This window comes from Phyllobates terribilis, unplaced genomic scaffold, assembly GCF_046119375.1.
Source record: "Phyllobates terribilis strain yellow unplaced genomic scaffold, ASM4611937v1 Scaffold_292__1_contigs__length_2399606, whole genome shotgun sequence".
Taxonomy (NCBI): domain Eukaryota; kingdom Metazoa; phylum Chordata; class Amphibia; order Anura; family Dendrobatidae; genus Phyllobates; species Phyllobates terribilis.
The window spans coordinates 1,660,058-1,685,699 of record NW_027363052.1 but is presented as its reverse complement, the minus strand read 5'-3'; the positions used below and the strand labels follow the sequence as shown (position 1 = coordinate 1,685,699).

Below are 25,642 nucleotides of genomic sequence, written 5' to 3'. Positions count from 1 at the left end.
TTTGCAGAAAATGACCCCGGGGGATGACGTTGAGACCTTCCTGACGGTGTTTCAAAGGGTCGCCGAGAGGGAGAAATTTCCACAAGAGCAGTGGGCAAAGGTACTGTCGCCATACTTGACTTGGAGAGCCCCAGAAGTACGCCTAGTAGGCGTACTATGATTTAGCTTTGCAGGACGCCCTATTTAGCTTTGCATAGTACGCCCAAAAGGCGTACTATGATTTAGCTTTGCAGGATGCCAAAGAGCATGGCAAGCTAAAAACTGAGACTCTCACACGCTTGGGGTTGACAATGACTATCAGGGCACAGCGGGTTTGTATCACCGGAACAAACCACCTCCGTCCCAAATGTTTGACCTGCTACACCTGGTCCAGAAGTGGCTGCAGCCGGAGTCCTCAATGCCTGCACAGATGGTAGAGTGGGTAGTGATGGACCGGTTTGTTCACTCCCTGCTGAGACCCATACAGCTTTGGGTTGCCCAGGGTGATCCCGGAATGCGGATGAACTGGTCGGACTGATCGACAGATACCAGGGGGTTGAAGGTTCCTTGGAAAGGCTGCCCACTACATACTGGGGTTCCCAACAGAGGGGTGGAGGCCCAAAAGGTAGTGGCACTTCCAAGGTCCAAATGGACGAGGGAGGTGGTGCCCAAGGTCCATACAGGTGATGTTGGTTGCTGGAGGTGCCATGGCCCAGGCCATATAGCCGCCCGTTGTCCCCTGACCCTTGAGCCGATGGACGGCAGCAAACGACAACGTTGTTCATATTATGCTTATCCAGCCAGCAGTGTGAACTGTCCACCCAGCGAGAGGCCACAAGCATGTCAAGTGAAGGTGAACAGATGGGAGGTAACGGCACTGCTAGACTCCGGGAGCCAGGTGACCCTTATGAGGGGCACGCTTCCTCTCCAAATTATCCCGGGGAAAAAAGTCAGCGTTCAGTGCATTCATGGTGATGCTAAAGACTACCCTATGGCCAGAGTGGACATTGAAACGGCCCAGGGTACAGAGTCCCATGAGGTCGGCGTCATTCAGGACTTGTTGCACCCTATTATTATAGGCTGGGACTTTTGCTTGTTTTGGGATCTGTGGGGAAAGGGTTTTGGGTTCGCTGGCTCAGATAAGAAAAAAATTAACCCTAATGAGGTATCACCACACCCAGAGTCAGACAGGCTTCCCCCTGAGTCTGCCATTCCGGAGTTAGGGGTGACAAGCGAAAATTTTGGGTCTGCCCAACATAGGGACCTAACTCTGAAAGAAGCCTTTATTAATGTCACTATTATAAATGGGGTTGCACAGGAGTCGGGGGCTGACACAAGGTTTCCCCATTTTATGATGAGTAAGGAGTTGTTGTACCGGGTCAAGAAAGTGAGGGAGGAGAGTGTGGAGCAGTTAATAGTGCCGGGCCCCTTTAGACGGAAGGTGTTGGACATGGCCCATTCACATGTCTTGGGGGGACATCTGGGAGTGGAAAAAACGCAGGAACGGATCGTGCAAAGGTTCTATTGGTGAACATTGGACATAATTTAAAAAAAAATCACAGTAAAAGATAATACCTTACCAACACCAGGTCAGATTGCCAATGCACTGCAGGATGCAGCAAGCCTCCATGATAAAGGCGGGGCCAGCACATGTGCAAAATACTGATGCAGACAGCCACTCACTAACCTATCAAATTCATGGAGGGGGTGGCTGTGTAGTATTATACATGCACACCGATGAAGTCTGCATAGGGCGGACGCCAGTCACACAGATATGTGTGATGCACAGTGCAAAAAAATGTGCAAAAAAGATGAAAAATAGTGTATAAGATAAATACACCACATGATAAATACCCCACCAGGCCTCTTTAGTGTTGGCTGGGTGAATTGGGGCATCTGTCTGGTGGGCTTGCATGTATATAGTGCTTGGCAGCCCATCTGATCTAATAGTATGGGTGTCATCAATAGGCTGCAAGCCAGACAATGTGCATCACACATATCTGTGTGACTGGCTCCCTATGCAGACTCCATCGGTGTGCATGTATAATACTACACAGCCACTCCCTCCATGAAATGGTAGGTTAGTGAGTGGCTGTCTGCATCAGTATTTTGCACATGGGCTGGCCCCGCCTTTATCATGGAGGCTTGCTGCATCCTGCAGTGCATTGGTAATCTGACCTGGTGTTGGTAATGTTATGATCTGCAACATGTATTAAGGAAAGATAGGGGAAAGCTGTCCCTACAGTAAGACTAAGCTGAATCCCTACGATGTAGCGGGCTGCCTGTTCCTAATGAACAGACCCGCCTTAGTCCACGGCTAGTCTGAGCGAAGACCTATAAAATTAAGGGAGGGGTCCCTAAAAGAACTAAGGACTGGGACAAAAATGGGACACCTCCTACAAAGAAGTTGTTGCAGAACACAAAAAGACAAACTGACAAAAAGTACTAGAGGTCCCAGAGGACCAAGCGAACTAGACAGAGAAAGGCACAGAAGCACCTGGCTAGAGAGACAGTCAAACACTGAAGTCCAGCACAGCCACAAGGGCGGAGCTGGAATATAAAGGCAGATGGTCAAGTGACCGCAAAACACAAGATAGAAAAAGCAAACAGGAGGGTTCTAACAGTACTCCCTCTTTTATGAGGATCCTCCGGATCCTCCAGGCACAGGCCTATCCGGAAACCTCCTGTGGAAAGTTTTAACAAACCTAGGGGCAGAGACATCATCCGTCCTTACCCAGGAGTCGTCTTCGGGACCGAAACCCTTCCAGGAGACAAGATACTGTAATCTCCCTCTATGCCATCTAGAATTCAAGATACGAAAAATTTCATATTCGCAGTCCTCCACAACAGGAGGAACTGTGACAGTGGCGTCCCTATCAGATACATCAGCCTTTTTCAACAAGGAAACATGAAACACAGGATTAATCTTCCAGGAAGTAGGGACATCCAACCTAACAGCAGACGGGTTAACAACCTGAAGCACTTAAAATGGATCCACAAACTTAGGGCTCAGTTTTTTTGAGGGAATCCTCAACCGCAGGTTCTTCAAGGACAACCAAACCATATCACCCACAGTAAACAAAACCTCCTTACGTTTCCTGTCAAAATACTTCTTGGACTTCTTGTTAGCCTCTTGAAGGTTGCAACGTACATTAGTCCAAACTCTCTCCAAATCACCGGAAAAATTCTCCTCCTCCGGCACCCCCGACCCCAATTTGGAGAACGAACCAAAAGACGGATGTCTCCCAGTACAACAAAATAAAAGGAGAACACCCAGCAGAGGAGGATGTATGATTGTTAAGAGCAAATTCTGCGAGAGGCAGAAACTCAGACCACACCTCTTGATTGTCAGCCACAAAACAATGCAAAAACTCTTCAACATCCTGGTTCTTTCTTTCAGTCTGTCCATTAGACTCAGGATGATAACCAGACAAAAATGACAAATGGACTCCCAACCTGTCACAAAAAGCACGCTAAAAGCGAGCCACAAACTGAGGTCTTCTATCAGAAACAATATCCGTGGGAACGCCATGGAGCTTGACAATCTCCTTAACAAACGCCTTAGCGAGTGTCTTGGCGCAGGGCAACTTAATGGATGGAACCAAATGACACATCTTACTAAAACGGTCCACGACCACCCAGATGACAGTAAAACCCTTGGACACAGGAAGATCAGTAATAAAATCCATTGTGAGATGCGTCCAAGGCGCACTAGGAACCTCCAGAGGGCAAAGCAACCCCGCAGCAGGAGTATGTGAAGCCTTTTGACCTAGCACACACACAATACACTGACGCACCCACTTGATGACTTCCTTCTGCCATCCAGGCCACCAAAAACTGTGACTGATAAGTCTCTTAGTCTCTGAAATTCCTGGATGACCTGCCAACCGAGACTCATGACACTCCACAAACAAATCTCTCCTAAAGGCTCTAGGCACGAACAACCTCCCATGGGGAGTGTTAGATGAAGCATCATCTTGAGCTTTCAGAATCCCATTCTCCAAAATGGAGTCCAATGCCGCCACCACAACTCCTTTCTGTAAAATGCTCTCCTCCTCCTCTGCACTGACCGTAGGAGAGAAGCTGCGAGATAAAGCATTGGCTTTAATATTCTTAGTACCAGGGATAACAGAAAAATGAAAACGAGAAAAAAAAAGTGCCCACCTAGCTTGACGGGCATTCAAGCGCTTGGCAGCATCCAGATAGATCTAATTCTTATGATCTGTGAAAACCTGAATAGGAAATCTAGCGCCTTCCAAAAAATGACGCCAATGTTCAAACGCAAGTTTAATAGCCAGCAACTCCCAATTTCCAACATGATAATTCAGTTTAGTTTAAGAAATTTTTTTCGAAAAGAAGGCACAAGGATATACTCCACCCTTGTTCTCCTGAGACAAAACTGCTCCGACCCCCACCGATGAAGCATCGACCTCGACCAAAAAAGGCTTGGTCTCATCAGGCAGCATAAGGATAGGGGCAGAACTGAACCTCTCTTTGAGATACTCAAACGCTTCAATGGCCTCAGTAGTCCACTAGGCCGTATTGGCACCTTTCCTTGTGAGATCGGTTAGAGCTTTAACAATTACAGAAAAATTCTTAACGAATTTCCTGTAATAATTGGCAAAACCCAAAAATCTCTGTATAGATTTCAAACCAATAGGCCTAGGCCATTCCTGCACAGCCTGAACCATCTCAAAGCCCTCGCTGGAGACAATGTAGCCCAAAAAACTGATTTTCTGCACAGCGAACTCACATTTCTCCAGCTTAGCAAAGAGTGAATTATCACTCAATAACTGCAAAACTTCACGTACACTCTGCCAATAGGACTCTAGATCTGGTGAGTAAATCAAAATGTCATCCAAATACACAACCACATTCTTACCAATCAAAGGTCTCAGGATGTCATTAATAAGGTTATGAAAAAATGCAGGTGCATTGGTAAGACCAAAAGGCATCACTAGATTCTCAAAATGACCTACCGGAGTGTTAAAAGCAGTTTTCCAGTCATCACCCTCCTTCACTTGTAACAAATTGTATGCCCCCCGGAGATCAATTTTGGAGAACCACTTGGCCCCCACTAACTGGTTAAACAAGTCAGGAATTAACGGCAATGGGTAGGAATTGCGTACGGTAATCTTATTAATTTCACAAAAATACAGACATGGACGTAAACCGCCGTCCTTTTTTTTAACAAAGAAAAATCCAACTGCCACAGGCGACTTAGAAGGTCTAATGTGACCAGCAGCCAAGCTAGTCTGTATGTACTCCTCCAAGGCCTTTCTTTCAGGAATAGTCAGATTAACCCCTTTACGACATAGGGCGTATTAATACGTATCTGTTCCCTGGGCCTTATGGACCAGATACGTATTAATACGCCCTGGCGATTTCGCCCGCACACAAGCGGTGCGGGCGCGATCGCTGCCGGGTGTTAGCTGATTGTCACAGCTGACACCCGGTGCTATGTGCAGGGAGCGGTTCCGCACCACTCCCGGCACATTAACCCCCGCAATGCTGCGATAGAAGTCGATCGCAGCATTGCGGTGGCTAAGGGGAGGTGATCGGTATACTCACCTCCTCTTCCGGCCTCCAGCGCTGTCTACCGCGGCTTCCAGGATGTTGCCATGACGATCCGATGTCATCATGACAACATCCGGGTCACCAGACAGCAGGAAGATTTTTTTGGACATGAGCAGAGCATTTCCAAACTATCTTCTCCCTGTCCAGCGCTGACAGCCTGCATGGCACAGGGATGGTGCTCCATTCCTGTGCCATGCAGGCGATCAGAGTAAAAAAAGTGAAAGTCCCATAGAGTGGGACAAACGAAAAAAGTAAAAAAACTGTCAAAGTGAAAAAAAAAAAAAATTTGTAAAAATATAAAAAAAATAATCCACCAAAAATAAAAATATAATGTACCCATCAATAAATATTATGAAAAAAAAACAAACAAACAATAAAAGTACACATATTTGGTATCGCTGTGTCCGGAATGACCTGACCTATAAAACTGTCCCACTAGTTAACCCCTTCAGTGAACACGGTAAAAAAATAAATAAGAAACTAAGCAAAAAACAATGCTTTATCACCATACCGCCAAACAAAAAATGGAATAACACGCGATAAAAAAGACGAATATAAATAAAATTGGTAACGCTGAAAACGTCATCTCGTCCCACAAAAAATAAGCCGCCATACAGCTCCATCAGCCGAAAAATAAAAAAGTTATAGCTCTCAGAATAAAGCGATGCTAAAAAATAATTTTTTCTATAAAATTGCTTTTATTATGTAAAAGTGCAAAACATAGAAAAACAATATAAATGTGGTACCGTTGTAAACGTACTGACCCGAAGAATAAAGCTGCCTTATCAATTTTACCACACGCAGAACAGAAAAAAAAAAAAAACAATTCCTGAATTGTTGGTTTTTGTTTATTCTGCCTCCCAAACATCGGAATAGAAAGCGATCAAAAAATGTCACGTGCCTGAAAATGGCACCAATATAAATGTCAACTCATCCCGCAAAAAACAAGCCATCACATGACTCTGTCTGCCAAAATCTGGAAAAATGATAGCTCTCAAAATATGGCGATGCAAAAACTAGATTTTACAAAAAATGCGTCTTTTAGTGTGTGACACCTGTCAATCATAAATACCCGATATGATTCTGGTATCGCTGTAATCGCACCGACCCGAAGAATAAAGTCGTCTAATCACTTACACCGCACGAGGAACGGCGTAAAAAATAAACTCTCGGGTTAGGGTTGTGCTACGGTTAGGGTTGGCTAGGGTTAGGGCTGGGGTTAGGGTTGTGATGGGGTTGTGATTTTTTTCAAAAGTAAGAAAAAAAGATGACAATATGGCGACTAGTGTTGAACCCAGAGGTACGACACAGAATTTGATAACATTATGTCATCATATTGAATAAGTTGTTATTAGTCTTGAGAGCAAGTGCTCGCTACTTGAGTTTGCATCGGGTGCTCTGGTATGCATGGAGTATCGTGGGTATTTGAGTGACATGCTCGAGTCTCTGCCCCATATGCTTCGCGGCCAAAAACACTTTGCGGGGATTGCCTGCCATGCACGAGCGATCCCCGCATGGTTTTTTTTGGGTGTCTAATAACCGTGAAACATGCGGGGCAGGGACTCGAGCATGTCACTCGAGCACATGCAGTACATGGTGCATACCTGAATACCCGATGCAAACTCAAGTAGCGAGCACTTGCGCTCAAGACTAATGACAACATATTCAATATGATGACCTAATGTTATCAAATTCTGTGTCGTACCTCTGGGTTCAAAATGTTCACTATACCCCTTGATAAAATCCTTGAGGGGTCTAGTTTCCAAAATGGGGTCACTTGTGGGGGGTTTCCACTGTTTAGGCACACAGGGGCTCTCCAAACGCAACATGGTGTCCGCTAACAATTTGAGCCGATTTTCCATTCAATTTGTTAGCGGACACCATGTCGCGTTTGGAGAGCCCCTGTGTGCCTAAACATTGGAGCTCCCCCACAAGTGACCCCATTTTGGAAACTAGACCCCCCCAAGGCACCTATCTAGATGCATAGTGAGCACTTGAAACCCCCAGGTGCTTCACAAATTGATTCGTAAAAATGAAAGAGTGAAAAAAAATATACTTTTTCATTTTTACGATCAATTTGTGAAGCACCTAGGGGTTCCAAGAGCTCACTATGAATCTAGATAGGTGCATTGGGGGGTCTAGTTTCCAAAATGGGGTCACTTGTTGGGGAGCTCCAATGTTTAGGCACACAGGGGCTCTCCAAACGCAACATGGCGTCCGCTAATTATTCAAGCAAATTTTACAATCAAAAAGTCAAATGGCGCTCCTTCCCTTCCGAACCCTGCCGTGCGCCCAAACAGTGGTTTTTCCCCACATATGGGGTATCTGCGTGCCCAGGGGAAATTGCACAACAATTTTTTCTTGGTACCCCTGTGAAAATAAAAAAAATTGGGTCTAAAGTAACATTTTTGTGAAAAAAGTTAAATTCATTTTTTTCTTCCACATTCCAAAAATTCCTGTGAAGCACCTGAAGGGTTAATAACGTTCTTGAATGTGGTTTTGAGCACCTTGAGGGGTGCAGTTTTTAGAATGGTGTCACTTTTGGGTATTTTCTGTCATAAAGACAGTTGGGGATAAAACGTGGACCAACTCACGGGATATACTCTTTGCGGAGGAGTTTCTCAGTGGAATCGCTTCAGGATAGCGTGTGACATAGTCCAGGATAACCAATATAAATTGATGCCCACAAGCAGATTCAACCAGGGGACTGACCAAGTCCATAGCAATTCTCTCGAACGGCACTTCAATAATGGGCAATGGCACGAGGGGACTTCAAAAGTGAGAGGTGGGGGCGGTTAACTGGCACGTAGTGCAAGACGTGCAAAACCTTAAATATTTCTCGGTGACATCTGCGCCAATAGAACCTATGTAAAAGATAATGCCTTACCAACACCAGGTGCAGCAAGCCTCCATGATAAAGGCGGGGCCAGCACATGTGCAAAATACTGATGCAGACAGCCACTCACTAACCTACCAATTCATGGAGGGGGTGGCTGTGTAGTATTATACATGCACATCGATGGAGTCTGCATAGGGCGCCGGTCACACAGATATGTGTGATGCACAGTTTCTGGCTTGCAGCTTGTTGATGACGCCCATACTGTTAGATCAGGCGGGCTGCCCAGCACTATATACGTGCACCCCCACAAGACAGACGCCCCAATTCACCCAGCCAACACTAAAGAGGCCTGGCTGCATCCTTCAAAAAATGTGAAAAAAAGATGAAAAATAGTGTAGAAGATAAATACACCACATGAGATATTGGTCGATATTTTGGCCAAAATACACAAGCTCGCAACCCAAACGTCAAGGGTCCTCATACTTGCGAGTCCTAACACTAAACATTAAAAATGGTGAACATTGGACATAATTTCAAAATACATCACAGTAAGGCTGTGTGCCCACTATGCGTTTTTTAAGTGTTTCCGCAGCAGCAATTCCGCTGCAGAAACGCTTAAAAAATTCTTGGTAGAAGGTCTGCCATATTCCCCAATGATAATCCCATGTGCTGTGCACATGCTGCGGAAATTTCCGCTGCGGATTATCATTGCAGAAAAATCCGCAGCACTACCAATTATTTTGCCAAAGCGCGGCATTTTCGCCGCCATTGACTTGCATTGGAACGCATGAAATCTGCATCATTGCATCTGCAGATGCGGAATCCATGCGTTTCAATGTGCGGATGGTACCCGGGTTTGGAGAAGAGGAGACTCTTCTCCGGACCCGGGAACCATAGAACCTGTAAAAAAAAAAAAAAAAAAGAATAAAATAAAAAATATACATTATACTTACCTTCTGATGGCCCCCGGTGTCCTTAGCGATGCATCTCGGCTTGCTGGCAACTCGCGAGGGTCTGAAAAGGACCTGCCATGACGTCAGTTAGTCATGTGACTGGTCACGCGACCCCTGACGTCGGTAGGTCCTTTAGTTTGTCGCAAGCTGCCGGCAAGCCAGGACGCATCGGATAAAGACACCGGGGGCCATCAGAAGGTAAGTATATATTTAATTTTTTTATTTTTTACCATTCTTTCGGTCACATTATATAATTCCATGCCGGTTGCATGGATTTATATAGTGTGACCAAGTTGTCAAGCACTTTCCACCTTGGATCTGACGAAGGGATATTGGCAGATCCCCATGGCACAGGTAGCCAAAGAAAAGACTGCTTTTTCTACGCCGGACGGATGCTTCCAGTATGCCCGGATGCTGTTTGGACTGCAGGGGGCCCCTGCAAAATTCCAGAGAGCTATGGATTGCATCAACATACCTGGACAATATTATTATCTTCAGTCCAGACTGGGAGAGTCATCTGCAAAAGGCTGTGTTTGATGCTCTGAGGAAGGTGGGGTTTTCAATAAACTCGGAGAAATGTGGCATGGGGAAATAAGAAGCCAAGTACTTCGGATATATAGTGGGTAGAGTCGAGATAAAACCCCAAATAACTAAAGTAGAAGCAATCCAAAATTGGCTGAGACCGGTGTCGAAAAAAGCAAGTCAGAGCCTTCCTGGGAATCGTGGGATACTACAGGAAATTCATCCTAAACTTCGCTATGATGGCCGCACCCCTGACTGACCTCCTTAAAGGGACAAAATCAGCCAAGGCCAAGTGGACTGCAGAGGCGGAAACGGCCTTTCAAGAGATGAAACTGGCTATGTGTAGACAACCGGTCCTGGTTGCCCCGGACTTCAAGAAAGAGTTTATACTCCAGACAGATGTCTCAGATGTCGATTTAGGAGCAGTCCTTTCCCAGGAGATACACGGGGAGGAGCACCCTGTCCTCTACCCGAGTAGAAAGCTGTCCTCCTGCGAGAAAAATTATTCGGTCATAGAGAAGGAATGCTTGGCTAGGTTGAAAATTTAGATTATTATCCGACTATGCTCCACTCAGATGGATGAGGGAAAAAAGTGAAAAAATGCCAGAGTCACCCTCGGGTTTTTAGCCCTACAGGACTCCTACTTCCCTGTAGAACATAGAGAAGGGAAGCTACATGGTAATGCTGATGCTCTCTCGAGAATCCCCTGTCTGGTAGTAAAAGGTGCCAAGCCCACGGCTTTAGGCAGAGGGAGGAGGTATGTAAGGTGGCTAATGGTCACGTAGTTGAGGTATGTGTCACAGAGATGGCTGGTCTCTGTGATGTAACCCGGAGTGTTTCTCTAGGGCACATAAGCACTAAGAGGATCGTTTGGTGCACCTGGGAGCCGGGTTACGGGTAGCTAGGAGAGAATGGGCGTGTCCAGCTACCCACATACCTCACCTCTGGGTGTGGTTAACAGCCTATAAAATGGAGGCTGTTGTTTGGCACATGGTCTGTGTGTTTGGAGGTAGAAGGCTTACTGTGTATGTTTGTCTTCAGACCAAGCCAGGACACTGGACGCTACCCCACCTTGTGTGCCACACAGGCCTGGCTGAACAGAGACCTGCTAAGGAAATTTACTTTGTTTGCCTGATCTATTTGCTTTTCTGTTTGGCTTCTGGGTTTATGAAGTAATAAACCCACATGAAATTTTAAACGAACATGCCTCCCGTTTTCCTCCCATTGTGCCCCAGTGAGTAAAACCCCTACAATATGTATAAAGGAAAGGGTATGGTACTCACAGAATGTTTCAATAATCCGCCTCAATGCATTTTCCCAACAGGTTCATTAGGAGGCTTGATAGAGAGATGATAATTCATGATGTTCAGCATAGTGTGCCTAATAGCCAGCTGTCCATGTTTAAATATCCCACTTCATCCAAAACCCCTCCCAGACTAGGAGGCCCATTCCCATTCCTAGAGGTGAATTGTCACAGGATATACAGAACAGAGTCTGTCTACAATAATATACTGCGCCTATGCTACTTCTCATGAGGTAGAGGTTCGATAATGTCCATCACCTAGTGTGCATGTCCGGAAGTGACGTGATTTATGCTGAAACACCAGATAAACTGATTGCCCAAAACAATAGTGACAATGCTCAAATGACATGGGGACAGCATGGGGATCGCCCCAGGAAGCATTTCTGACCCCCAGGTCACTGCTGTCAACAACGTGATCAGAGGTATTAAGCCACTTTTACGGGCTCACAATAAAACGTTCAAAAACGAAACAAACTGCTTTCCTGTGAAATATGTTAAGGAACATCCTTTCCAGGGTAAAGACTTGTGTAGAAGGTAAAAACCAAAAACAAAAATACTCCTCCACACCTTGGGCTATGTTTACAAGTAGCATTTTTTATGCATTTTTGCACTTTTGTATTGCTTTCAACCGTGACAAATGCATTCACCAGGAAATGTAATTTTAACATTTTACAACCTTATCTGGCCATGTGCTGTGTGACACATGCATACAGTGCTGAAAAGACATGGGAACAGCATGGGGAAGACCCCTGGAAGCATATGACACCCAGGTCACTGCCTAAAAATGTGCCCATCAGAAGTGATCCTTGCCGCATCAGAAGATGCAGACTTGCAACTATCCCTGTGCAAGTCCTTGTCCCAGGGCAGTGTTCAATTGTACCCTCCTCCATTCCTTGCAATGCAAGCGCAAATATGCAGCCTGCCACCCACCCACCCCCAGGCTGCAATACCATACTGCTTGCTTGCTTGCACTTGAAATTGGGCCTTTTAGGCATGTGGAGGCGGAATCTGGCCACTACGTCATGGCTGCGTTGGCGGCCTGTTATCCATACTCAGTCCCCAGCCGCCCGGTGGCCAGGTGGCCACGCTTGGTCTCCAGCCACCAGGGGGCGGCCGGTGTCCATACTCGGTCTCCAGCCACCCCGCGGCCGGGTGCCCACACACGGTCCCCAGCTGTCTGGGGGCAGCCGGGTGACCATAAACGGTCTCCAGCCACCCCTATTTGTCCCGGTGCGCCTTATACACAAGCGCGTATACCAAAACATTACCTGTGCCCTCCCCAGTGCATTTAATGGGAAGGACAGCCTAACCACAAACACATGTACAAGTGAATGTGGCCAGGGATGGTCCATCTCACTGACGCCTTCACACTGGGTTAATATTGTGGAAGCCGGGACACAGTTGGACACTGGGATGCAACACGTCTTCCAGACATAGAGGATTGCGTGTCCTGGGTCAATCAGGCTTCAACACAAAGTTCAGAAGGTAGACAGCAGCAGTGGTCGGCCTCCTACACAACGAGTAAATTATTCATGATCATGAGGTCATCCATCTCCTTAGCTTTCTGTTCCTTGGAATGCAAGCTCATGTATGTAGTAGCGGCTAGGCCTGAGGTGGTCAGCGTTTTGGCGCATATCCTACCTCCTCCGAGGATTGCTGGATGTTTTCCTGCTACTATCCCAGTTCTATGAAGTTAAAACAAAGCTTCAGGTGATGAATGATGGATGAAGTGGTGGCAAAGGAAAAAGAGCAGGAGGAACAGGGACCATTCACATCAATATTAGGCCAGTCAACCACACGTCTTTTAGGATATGTTTCTGTACCAAAAGGAGTACACAGCTACACAGTTATAGGGCATACAGTGAGTGCAATGCCTACCAAATATTTGGAGGCACTCCGATGCCCCTAGGAAGTGACATGGAGGTCAGAGGGCCTTAACTAAACCGTTTTTTCCATTTACAGCAACTGGGTCTCCTGTACACAGTTGGCCTAAGCAGTGAATGGAAGGCTTTCCAAAAATTATGAGGAACTGCAATGCCCCTTGGAACAGACGTGGATTACAGCGTACTAAAAACCTTCTACCCATTATTGGGGAGTGGGTCTCCCTTAGTGTTCGCCTATGCATTGAAAAGCAAAAGCTGACTAAAATTAGGAGGAAATGCAATGCCCGTTGGAAGAGTCGAGGAGGTTAGAGGTAATTAAAAACAACATTTCAATGCCCCTTGGAAGAGCTGTGGAGTTCAGAGTGGTTTAACAAGACGGTTTTAATGCCCCTTGGAAGAGTCGTGGAAGTCACAGTAGCTTAACAAGACGGTTTTAATGCCCCTTGGAAGAGAGGTGGAGGTCACAGTAGCTTAACAAGACGGTTTTAATGCCCTTTGGATGGAAGAGACGTGGAGGTCACAGTAGCTTAACAAGACTGTTTTAATGCCCCTTGGAAGAGACGTGGAGTCCAGAGTGGTTTAACGAGACGGTTTTAATGCCCCTTGGAAGGGTGGTGGAGATCCCAGTGGAATAAAAAGACAATATCAATGCCCCTTGGAAGAGACGTGGAGGTCACAGTAGCTTAACAAGACGGTTTTAATGCCCCTTGGAAGAGACGTGGAGGTCACAGTAGCTTAACAAGACGGTTTTATTGCCCCTTACAAGAGCCGTGCAGTGCAGCATATTAAAAACATTATTTCCATTATTGGGGAATGGGTCTCCCATAGTCTTTGCCTATGCCTTCCAAGCAAAAGCTGCCAAAAATTAGGACGGAGGATCTTGCAATGCCCCGTACAAGAGCCATGCAGTACAGCATATTAAAAACATTATTCCCATTATTGGGGAGTGGGACTCCCATAGTCTTTGCCTATGCCTTCCAAGCAAAAGCTGCCAAAAATTAGGACGGAGGATCTTGCAGTGCCCCGTACAAGAGCCATGGAGTACAGCATATTAAAAACATTATTCCCATTATTGGGGAGTGGGTCTCCCATAGTCTTTGCCTATGCCTTCCAAGCAAAAGCTGCCAAAGATTAGGACGGAGGAACTTGCAATACCCCGTACAAGAGCCATGCAGTACAGCATCTTAAAAACATTATTCCCATTATTGGGGAGTGGGTCTCCCATAGTCTTTGCCCATGCCTTCCAAGCAAAAGCTGCCAAAAATTAGGACAGAGGAACTTGCAATGCTGGCAACACGGACCACGGTTACCCAGGTGGTATAGTGGTGGTGGAGGCTGGGGATAAGGAGAAGAGCAAAAAACAGCCAAAATGAGGAAGCGTATACCCATGTGCGGGTGTGAAGCGGTGCATGGGAATACACCTCCCGAAACAAAAAAGTGGATTTGACTTTATGTTTCTCTGCTGTCATTTGGTGGTGATGAGAAGTCTGGCCCAATCCAGCCCTTGTTCACTTTGATAAGGGTCAGCTTTTCAGCATTGTCAGTTGACAGGCGAGTGCTCTTATCAGTTATAATTCCCCCAGCGGCACTAAAAACACGCTCCGATAACACGCTAGCAGCAGGGTAGGCCAGGACCTCCAAGGCGTACAGAGCGAGTTCATTCCAAGTGTCCAGCTTGGATACCCAATAATTAAAAGGCACAGAGGAATCACGGAGGACGCTGGTACGGTCGGCAAGGTACTCGCTCACCATCTTTTGAAACTTTCCACTCCTTGTGAGAGTACCCCGTGCCTCAGGGCCTGCAAGTTGGGCTGGTCTCAGAAAACTGTCCCAGAACGTTGACAGTGTTCCCCAGCCTCTGCTGAATTGGAGTTGTGCCTCTCTCGCCTGTACGCCTTGGTTGGGCAACGAACTGTGACCTCTGCCGCTAGCGTGTTCAGATGGGAATTTTTTTTAACAGTTCTGCAGCAAGGGCCTTCTGGTACTGCCCCCTTTTTTTAGACCTCTCCACCTCAGGAATAAGAGAGTGAAAGTTCTCCTTGTAGCAGGGGTCTAAAAGTGTCACCAACCAGTAATGACTGTCACCCAACATACTGACAACGTGAAGGTCACGGTTAAGGCAGCGTAACAAAGTCAGTCATGTGTGCCAGACTGGTAACGGGCAAGACTTCCGTGTCCTCACCAAGATGACGACTGACCATGCTCTCCTCCTCCCCCCTGTCCTCATGCCACCCACGCTGAACCGACAGTATGACAGTTGTACAGGTACTACCATCTACACCGCATGATACCAGCTCCTGTTCTTCCTCCTCCTCTCCCTCATTGTCCCCCAATGCACGTTGGGATGAGATGAGGCTGGGCTGTGTGTAATCGACTGCTATGGCTTCTTGATCCATCTCATCATACTCTGGCTGCATTGCCTCCTCTTTAATTCTCTGCAGAGAGCGTTGCAAAAGACAGACAAGTGGGATGCTGACGCTAATGATGGCGTCATCGCCACTCACCATATTGGTGGACTCCACAAAGTTTGTCAGGATGGTACATATGTCAGACATCCAGGTCCACTCCTGAGGTCTTATGTGTGGAGTCTGACCTGAATATCGACGGCCTTGTTGCAGCTGGTACTCCACAACTGCTCTCTTCTGCCCACAAATCCTTTGCAAAATGTGGAGGGAAAAGTTCCAACGTGTGGGGACATCACACACCAGTCAGTGTGCTGGAAGTTGCAAACGCTGCTGCAACACAGCAAGGGCGGCGGAAGCTGTAGCCGACTTCCAAAAATGAGCTGACAGGCGGCGTACTTTGACGAGCAGATCTGGCAACTCGGGGTACGATTTAAGAAACCGCTGAACCACGATGTTAAGCACATGAGCCAGGCATGGTACGTGTGTGATCTCGCCTTGCCTCAGAGCCGCCACCAGGTTACGGCCATTGTCACACACAACTATGCCTGGATGTAGGTTCAGCGGTCTCAGCCACAGATCTGCCTGCTCTTTCACAGGTGTCCACAACTCACAAGCAGTGTGAGGTTTATCACCTAAGCTTATGAGTTTCAGCACAACCTGTTGCCGCTTGGCTGAGGCAGTACTGCAGTGCTTCCAGCTTGTAACTGATGTGGTGATATCTGAGATGGAGGCTGAAGATGAGGAGGAGGATGATGCGCAGGAGCTGTACACTGTGGGGGCAACTCTGACTGACATAGGGCCCGCAATCCTCGGTGTGGGGAGGATGTGTTCCGTCCCAAGGTCCGACTGGGTCCCGACTTCCACTATGTTTACCCAGTGTGCCGTCAGGGAGATGTACCATCCCTGGCCACAAGCACTTGTCCACGTGTCCGTTGTCAGGTGGACTCTCCCAGTAACTGCGTTGTTGAGGGAACGGCAGATGTTTTGAGACACGTGCTTGTGTAGTGCGGGGATGGCACACCGGGCAAAATAGTGTCGGCTGGGGACCGAGTACCGAGGGACGGCCACCGCCATGAGGTTGCGGAAGGATTCCGTCTCCACCAGCCTAAAAGGCAGCGTTTCCAATGCAAGCAGTCGTGAAATGTGCGAATTTAGGACTGTGGCCTGTGGGGCATTGGCTGCGAACTTGCGCTTTCGTTCAAAGGTCTGGGATATGGACAATTGAACGCTGCGGTGGGACGTGAACGTTGATGCTGTTTCTTGAGAAACTGCCATAACAAGTGAAGACTGAGAGGAGGGGGCAGTATGGACAGGGGATTGCCTTGCACGCTCAACAGGGGGTTCTCTTACACGCACAACAGCGGAATAAGCAGTGGTGACACCCGCTGGCACTGGTCGTGGACCCTGGGGTTCGCCCCACAAAGTCGGGTGCTTTGCTGATATGTGCCTGATCATGCTGGTGGTGGTCAGGCTGGTAGTTTTGTCACCTCTGCTGATGCTGGCCTGGCAGGTGGTACAAATGGCCTTTTTGGGGTTATCAGCAGAGTCTTTAAAAAAATTCCAGACTCTGGAAGACCTACCGGTTGTACTGGCAACGGCCCTCGTGTTGGTGTTACGGGGAACGGTTGCCCGCCTTCTGTGTGCGGCCACCACACTGCTTCTTCCTGCCTGTTTGGGTACTCTGCCTCCCTCGCCCTGTGTGCTGCTGGCCTCGCTCTGCGTGTCCTCCTGCCACGTTGGGTCAGTTACTAGATCATCCACCACCTCCCTCCTCTTCCACTTCCGGACCACGGTCCTCCTCCTCCTCACTTCGTGGCAATTGTGTCTAGTCATCGTCCACCTCTTGTGACAAATTGCCAGCGTCGCCTTCCTGTGGCCGTGGCTGTTCAAATATTTGGCCATCGCTATATGGGATCTCCTCTTCCACCACTTCAAGCGGAGCAGGCGAGGGGCCCAGATATGCAAATGGACCAGTGAACTGCTCTTCAGAGTGTCCAACTGTGGGATCAGTTGCTGTCTGACGACACTCGGCGTGGTGGGAGGAAGTAGCATCAGGGTGAGGAGGAGAATGCGGTCGAGACTCACGGCTACTAAGACTTGACCGTGTGGAAGACAGACCGGAGGTGGTGGTGCCCAGGTGACTGGAAGTATTATCTGCTATCCAATTAATAACCTGTTCACACTGATCAGTTCGCAATAGTGGTGCTGTTGTGTGCTTCCCTAGTAATTCGGTCAAGAACTGGGAGCGAGAAGATGTGGCTGTTGATTGTGGCACATTTTCACCTTGGCCACGGCCCCGTCCTCTGCACGCACCATCACCAGAACGTCCAGTTCCACGTCTCTTGCCACGTGCCATGCCCTTTGTAAATGAAGTAAAATAGCTTACGCTAGCACTATCAATGGCAAAAGGGTAACAAAAAGGAGATTTGAACCGTGGAAGAGGAAAACCACAGTTCAAGTTCTCTGGCCTACACCAGAATCTTTTAAACAGATACATTTGTGTCTGAACAGTCAGCGAGACACTCAAAAGGTTTTTTTTTTTTATGCAAAAAGGTGGATTACACCCAGATTTGAACCGTGGAACAGGAAAAACACAGTTCTAGTTATCTGGCCTACACCAGAATCTTTTAAACAGATATATTTGTGTCTGAACAGTCAGCGAGACACCCAAAATGATTTTTTTTTATGGAAAAAGGTGGATTACACCCAGATTTGAAACATGGAAGAGGAATAACATAATTCGGCTGTATGCCCACGATGCGTTTTTTAAGCGTTTCCGCAGCGGCAAAAACGCTGCAGAAACGCTTAAACGCATGGTAGAAGGCCTGCAATGTTCCCCAATGATAATCCGCATGTGCTGTGCACATGCTGCGCAAATTTTCGCTGTGGATTATCTTTGTGGAAAAAAACGCAGCACTACCAATTATTTTGCGGAAGTGCTGCGTTTTCGCCGCCATTGACTTGCATTAGAACGCATGCATTCCGCTTCACTAGATAAGGACATGCGGAATACACGCTTTCTAATGTGCGGATGGTACCCAAGTCTAGAGGAGAGGACTCTCCTCCAGACCCGGGTACCATAGAACCTGTAAAAAAAAAATAAAATAAACAATAAATATTATATTCACCTTCTGACGGCCCCGGCTGCACTCCTCCTCTCATGCCGGCAGATCGCGATGAACTGAAGGACCTGCGCTGACATCATAGTCATGTGACGGGTCACGCGACGCTGATGTCGGCAGGTCCTTCAGTGTACCGCTGCCAGCAGTCAGGACGGAGCGAAGCAAGACTACGGGGGCCATCAGAGGGTAAGTATATATTTATTTTTTTCTTTTTTACCATTCTTTACGGTCACACTATATAAATCCATGCCGTTTGCATGGATTTATACAGTGTGACCAAGATGACAAGCACTTTCCAAGTGATGCTAAAATCGCTTGGAAAGTGCTTGTCAACCCGCATGCGGAAATGCAAGTGAAGAACGCTTCACTTCCGAATGTTCCTGGCAGGAAAACGCATGTACAATCCGCATGCGTTTTCCGGAAGATGCAGAAACGCTCAGGAAAAAATCCTGAGTATTTCTGCATCGTGGGCACATAGCCTTCTAGTCATCTGGCCTACACCAGACTCTTTTAAACAAATATATTTGTGTCTGAACACTCACAGACACACCCAATTTTTTTTGGGGGGGAGGGTGGGGGGAATACCAAAAGGTTAATAAGACGGGTATTTGTACAGTCTGACTGAGGGAAAAAAAACAACAGGATTTAGATGAAAAAAAAAGGATTTTTCCTGGCCCCTGAGACCTGGGGATAAGTCGAGCAATTTGACCAGCAGCAGCACACAGGACTGTAATGCAGTGTTTGTTGGTATAACCACTGTGTCTCCTATACAGCCTGCCTGCCTGCCTGGTATCTGGGATGGATATTAGTCCTGAGAAGGACTGTTTGTTTGATTTGGCAGGCTTTAGAGACCCTACACTAGTGAGATGCTCGGGCGAGTACCGAGCAGTGTCGAGCATGCTCGCTCAACACTAGTCTGTGTTCATACAAAACAGGCATAGGAAATTTGCCCATTCAGTCCCTTAGGGGCTAGTGAATCCAGTCTGGAAATCCACTCACTTTTTGAGGATACATCTATTGAGATCACCACCTCACACATTGGGTTTAACCACCTCAATGATGCAAAAGGAGATGTCTCTTGTTTCACCTCAATGTGCACTGTTCATGTGTCTCACTAATGGGGTGTCCCGATGTCACGCCAGGTGTGAGTGCAACACAGAGGGGAAAGGGAGCCCAGACACTAGGGAAAAGGGGGAAGAGGTGACCTCCTAATCCGGACTAGCATCACCCTGTCTCCCCCTAACGTCGCTATACAGCCTCCGCAGCTGTCGCCCATCACGTGCCTCGCCCAACTATCCCTGGCGTAAGGCTATAGCTGGGGGTGGAAGGAGATGAACACTAGTCAACCTCCGCTGGCACTCAAAAAACAAAGGGGGAAGACAACACAGGGGAATTACAACTTCGCTTTAGAAGAAACTTCAAACAGGGCACACGGCCTCAAGACTCTAAAGAGGACGTGATGCTGCTTCAGCCAAGTTCCAAGTAGAAAAGAGTATACCCGGCGACGCCAACCTAGACACACCAGGTATATATACACCCAGACTAAAGGGAGGTAGAATCTGGGTCCTAAACACAGCCTCCCATCTAGGCAGCTGTCTGCATTGCCAAACGTGGAGATCTCCTGCAAACCTCTGCAGGGCGACTGTATGTCACCTCAGCAGCACTCCACCCCCATGCCGCAGGTGGTTTTAATTGCATCAGGATCTTACTTTCCCACACATAAGCAGACGGATGTCCCTTAGAGAGGTATTCACATTGTTAGGTCCTGACATCGAGAAACGCCTTATCGCGGCTGTCAGGTACACATGAATTGGCCAATTTATACGCTAAGATTTCTCATTTATTTCTATATTCTACAGCAGCAATGCTATTCATATTTCATACTTCATATTCACACGCGCAAAAAATTTTTCTAAAAAAATTTTCAAATAATTTTCATTACATTTTCTACAGCAGTAATGCTATTAATATTTCATACTTCATATTCACATACTCAGCGTTAGAGTGCTACTTTGTTTTTTCATTGTATGTCACCTCTGACACACCCGTGACAGGACCCCCCCCCCCTATGACTGGCCTCCAGACACTCAGGACTGGGTTTCTCAGGAAAAGAGGTGTGAAAAGAGCGAACCAATCTGGGAGCGTTCACCTCCGACGCTGAAACCCACGTATTGTAGAGAATGACGATGAAGACGAGACTCTACTATTCTCGAACTCTAAATTACCATCAACCATTACTGGGGGTGGTGGTAGAGGTGAGGTCTCAAGAGGTTCTACGTACCTTTTGAGTAAGGACCTGTGGAACACATTGTGAACTTTAAGGGCCCGAGGAAATTCAAGATGAAATGTTGCTGGGTTAATGGCGGCGGTAATTTTGTAGGGACCAATAAACCTAGGTCCCAGCTTCCAAGAAGGAACTTTCAATCTTATATTCTTGGTAGACAACCACACAAACTCATTCACATTGAGGTCCAGACCTGGCAAGTGTTTTCGGTCAGCCATACGTTTATACCTGTCACCCATGGTCTTCAAATTACACAGAACACCCTGCCACACCGAGGAGAGCGACAAAGCAAACAGTTCCTCTTCAGGAAATCCAGAAGCTCCTCCCCCACTGAAAGTACCAAACTGTGAATGATAACCGTATGCACCGAAAAACGGTGATGGCAAATTCTGTCAGCGGTAAGTAGGATACCCAATCCTCCTGATTTTCGGAGACAAAACACCTGAGGCATGTCTCCAAGTTCTGATTGACCCACTCTGTATGCCCAAAAACACACAAAGAAAAAACCCAAAGTGTCAATCTTGCGTCGTTTTTTTTTTTTTCCACAAAACGTGCTGGGCGCATCATACATACTGCATAAGGGGCATAATGGGGACATTACACTGTGTGGGGGCATCATACATCCTGCATAAGGGGCATAATGGGGGCATTACACTTTGTGGGGGCATCATACATCCTGCATAAGGGGCATAATGGGGGCATTACACTGTAGGGGGATCATACATCCTGCATAAGGGGCATAATGGGGGTATTACACTGTGGGGAGCATCATACATCGTGCATAAGGGGCATAATGGGGGCATTACACTGTAGGGGGATCATACATCCTGCATAAGGAGCATAATGGGGGCATTACACTGTGTGGGGGCAGCATACATACTGCATAAGGGGCATAATAGGGGTATTACACATCCTGCATAAGGGGCATAATGGGGGCATCATACATCCTGCATAAGGGGCATAATGGGGGCATTACACTGTGTGGGGGGCATCATACATCCTGCATAAGGGGTATAATGGGGGCATTACACTGTGTGAGGACATCATACATCCTGCATAAGGGGCATAATGGGGGCATTACACTGTGTGGGGGCATCATACATCCTGCATAAGGGGCATAATGGGGGCATTACACTGTGTGGGGGCATCATACATCCTGCATAAGGGGCATAATGGAGGCATTACACTGTGTGGGGGCATCATACATACTGCATAAGGGGCATAATAGGGGTATTACACTGTGGGGGGCATCATACATCCTGCATAAGGGGCATAATGGGGGCATTACACTGTAGGGGGATCATACATCCTGCATAAGGGGCATAATGGGGGTATTACACTGTGGGGAGCATCATACATCGTGCATAAGGGGCATTACACTGTAGGGGGATCATACATCCTGTATAAGGGGCATAATGGGGGCATCATACATCCTGTATAAGGGGCATAATGGGGGCATTACACTGTGTGGGGGCAGCATACATCCTGCATAAGGGGCATAATGGGGGCATTACACTGTGTGGGGGCATCATACATCCTGCATAAGGGGCATAATGGGGACATTACACTGTGTGGGGGCATCATACATCCTGCATAAGGGGCATAATGGGGGCATTACACTGTGTGGGGGCATCATACATCCTGCATAAGGGGCATAATGGGGGCATTACACTGTGGGGGGCATCATACATCCTGCATAAGGAGCATAATGGGGGCATTACACTGTGTGGGGGCATCATACATACTGCATAAGGGGCATTACACTGTGTGCGGGCATCATACATCCTGCATAAGGGACATAATGGGGGCATTACACTGTGTGGGGGCATCATACATCCTGCATAAGGGGCATAATGGGGGCATTACACTGTGTGGGGGCATCATACATCCTGCATAAGGAGCATAATGGGGGCATTACACTGTGTGGGGGCATCATACATACTGTATAAGGGGCATTACACTGTGTGCGGGCATCATACATCCTGCATAAGGGGCATAATGGGGGCATTACACTGTGTGGGGGCATCATACATCCTGCATAAGGGGCATAATGGGGGCATTACACTGTGTGGGGGCATCATACATCCTGCATAAGGGGCATAATGGGGGCATTACACTGTGGGGGGCATCATACATCCTGCATAAGGGGCATAATGGGGGCATTGCACTGTGTGGGGGCATCATACATCCTGCATAAGGGGCATAATGGGGGCATTACACTGTGTGGGGGGCATCATACATCCTGCATAAGGGGCATAATGGGGGCATTACACTGTGTGGGGGCATCATACTGCATAAGGGGCATAATGGGGGCATTACACTGTGGGGGGCATCATACATACTACATAAGGGGCATAATGGGGGCATTACACTGTGTGGGGGCATCATACATCCTGCATAAGGGGCATAATGGGAGTATTACACTGTGGGGTCATCATACATACTACATAAGGGGCATAATGGGGGCATTACACTGTGTGCGGGACATCATACATCCTGCATAAGGGGCATAATGGGGGCATTACACTGTGTGGGGGCATCATACATACTGCATAAGGGGCATAATGGGGGCATTACTCTGTGGGGGGCATCATACATCCTGCATAAGGGGCATAATGGGGGCATTACACTGTGTGGGGGCATCATACATCCTGCATAAGGGGCATAATGGGGGCATTACACCGTGGGGTCAGTAAAGGGGTCCTGTACTATGAGAACAATACGTTTCCTCCCTTCCTATCTCCATAGTTGGGTCGTATGTATCTATTACAGGAAACAGAACAAAAATGCATAAGGGGCATAATGGGGGAATTACACTGTGGGGAGCATCATACATCGTGCATAAGGGGCATAATGGGGGCATTACACTGTAGGGGGATCATACATCCTGCATAAGGAGCATAATGGGGGCATTACACTGTGTGGGGGCAGCATACATACTGCATAAGGGGCATAATAGGGGTATTACACTGTGGGGGGCATCATACATCCTGCATAAGGGGCATAATGGGGGCATCATACATCCTGCATAAGGGGCATAATGGGGGCATTACACTGTGTGGGGGGCATCATACATCCTGCATAAGGGGCATAATGGGGGCATTACACTGTGGGGGCATCATACATCCTGCATAAGGAGCATAATGGGGGCATTACACTGTGTGGGGGCATCATACATACTGCATAAGGGGCATTACACTGTGTGCGGGCATCATACATCCTGCATAAGGGACATAATGGGGGCATTACACTGTGTGGGGGCATCATACATCCTGCATAAGGGGCATAATGGGGGCATTACACTGTGTGGGGGCATCATACATCCTGCATAAGGAGCATAATGGGGGCATTACACTGTGTGGGGGCATCATACATACTGTATAAGGGGCATTACACTGTGTGCGGGCATCATACATCCTGCATAAGGGGCATAATGGGGGCATTACACTGTGTGGGGGCATCATACATCCTGCATAAGGGGCATAATGGGGGCATTACACTGTGTGGGGGCATCATACATCCTGCATAAGGGGCATAATGGGGGCATTACACTGTGGGGGGCATCATACATCCTGCATAAGGGGCATAATGGGGGCATTACACTGTGTGGGGGCATCATACATCCTGCATAAGGGGCATAATGGGGGCATTACACTGTGTGGGGGGCAATTATACATCCTGCATAAGGGGCATAATGGGGGCATTACACTGTGTGGGGGCATCATACTGCATAAGGGGCATAATGGGGGCATTACACTGTGGGGGGCATCATACATACTACATAAGGGGCATAATTGGGGCATTACACTGTGTGGGGGCATCATACATCCTGCATAAGGGGCATAATGGGAGTATTACACTGTGGGGTCATCATACATACTACATAAGGGGCATAATGGGGGCATTACACTGTGTGCGGGACATCATACATCCTGCATAAGGGGCATAATGGGGGCATTACACTGTGTGGGGGCATCATACATACTGCATAAGGGGCATAATGGGGGCATTACTCTGTGGGGGGCATCATACATCCTGCATAAGGGGCATAATGGGGGCATTACACTGTGTGGGGGCATCATACATCCTGCATAAGGGGCATAATGGGGGCATTACACTGTGTGGGGGCATCATACATCCTGCATAAGGGGCATAATGGGGGCATTACACCGTGGGGTCAGTAAAGGGGTCCTGTACTATGAGAACAATACGTTTCCTCCCTTCCTGTCTCCATAGTTGGGTCGTATGTATCTATTACAGGAAACAGAACAAAAATATTATGATTCTTATAAAGGGGCAACACAAGACCCCAAAAGAGTCTCGGTGCTGAAGGGGTTAATGCCCCCTGCGCCCAGTAATGGGGGTCTCCACATACCTCCACCTGCAGAGCCGCCACCACATATATGGCTGCTCTGTGCGCACAGGAGCTGTGATGAGGTCACAGGAGGGGAGGAGTCAGGGGTCACATGATCAGGGGCCTCAGTGGATGCAGGACTCTGCTGTGCTGGTTGTCATGGTGCTGGATGAGCTGAAGTTTATGTGTGGGGTCAGGAGGGGTTTACAGTGTGGATGTAGCAGAGCCGCGCGTGTACGAGGTGTACGGAGCAGAGCCGCGCGTGTACGAGGTGTACGGAGCGGAGCCGCGCGTGTACGAGGTGTACGGAGCGGAGCCGCGCGTGTACGAGGTGTACGGAGCGGAGCCGCGCTTGTACGAGGCGTACGGAGCGGGGCCGCGTGTGTACGAGGCGTACGGAGCGGAGCCGTGCGTGTACGAG

At 47.8% G+C, this 25,642-nt stretch overlaps 1 long non-coding RNA gene across 1 annotated transcript in view; it reads right to left on the bottom strand.

Moving 5' to 3' along the window:
- The window catches only part of LOC141220417 (uncharacterized), a 29,275-nt gene extending 3,970 nt beyond the window's left edge, over positions 1-25,305 (bottom strand). The window contains exon 1 of the long non-coding RNA XR_012288673.1: positions 25,243-25,305. This is a non-coding gene — a long non-coding RNA (uncharacterized lncRNA). The remainder of the gene's footprint in view (positions 1-25,242) is intronic.
- Positions 25,306-25,642: the final 337 nt, after the last annotated feature.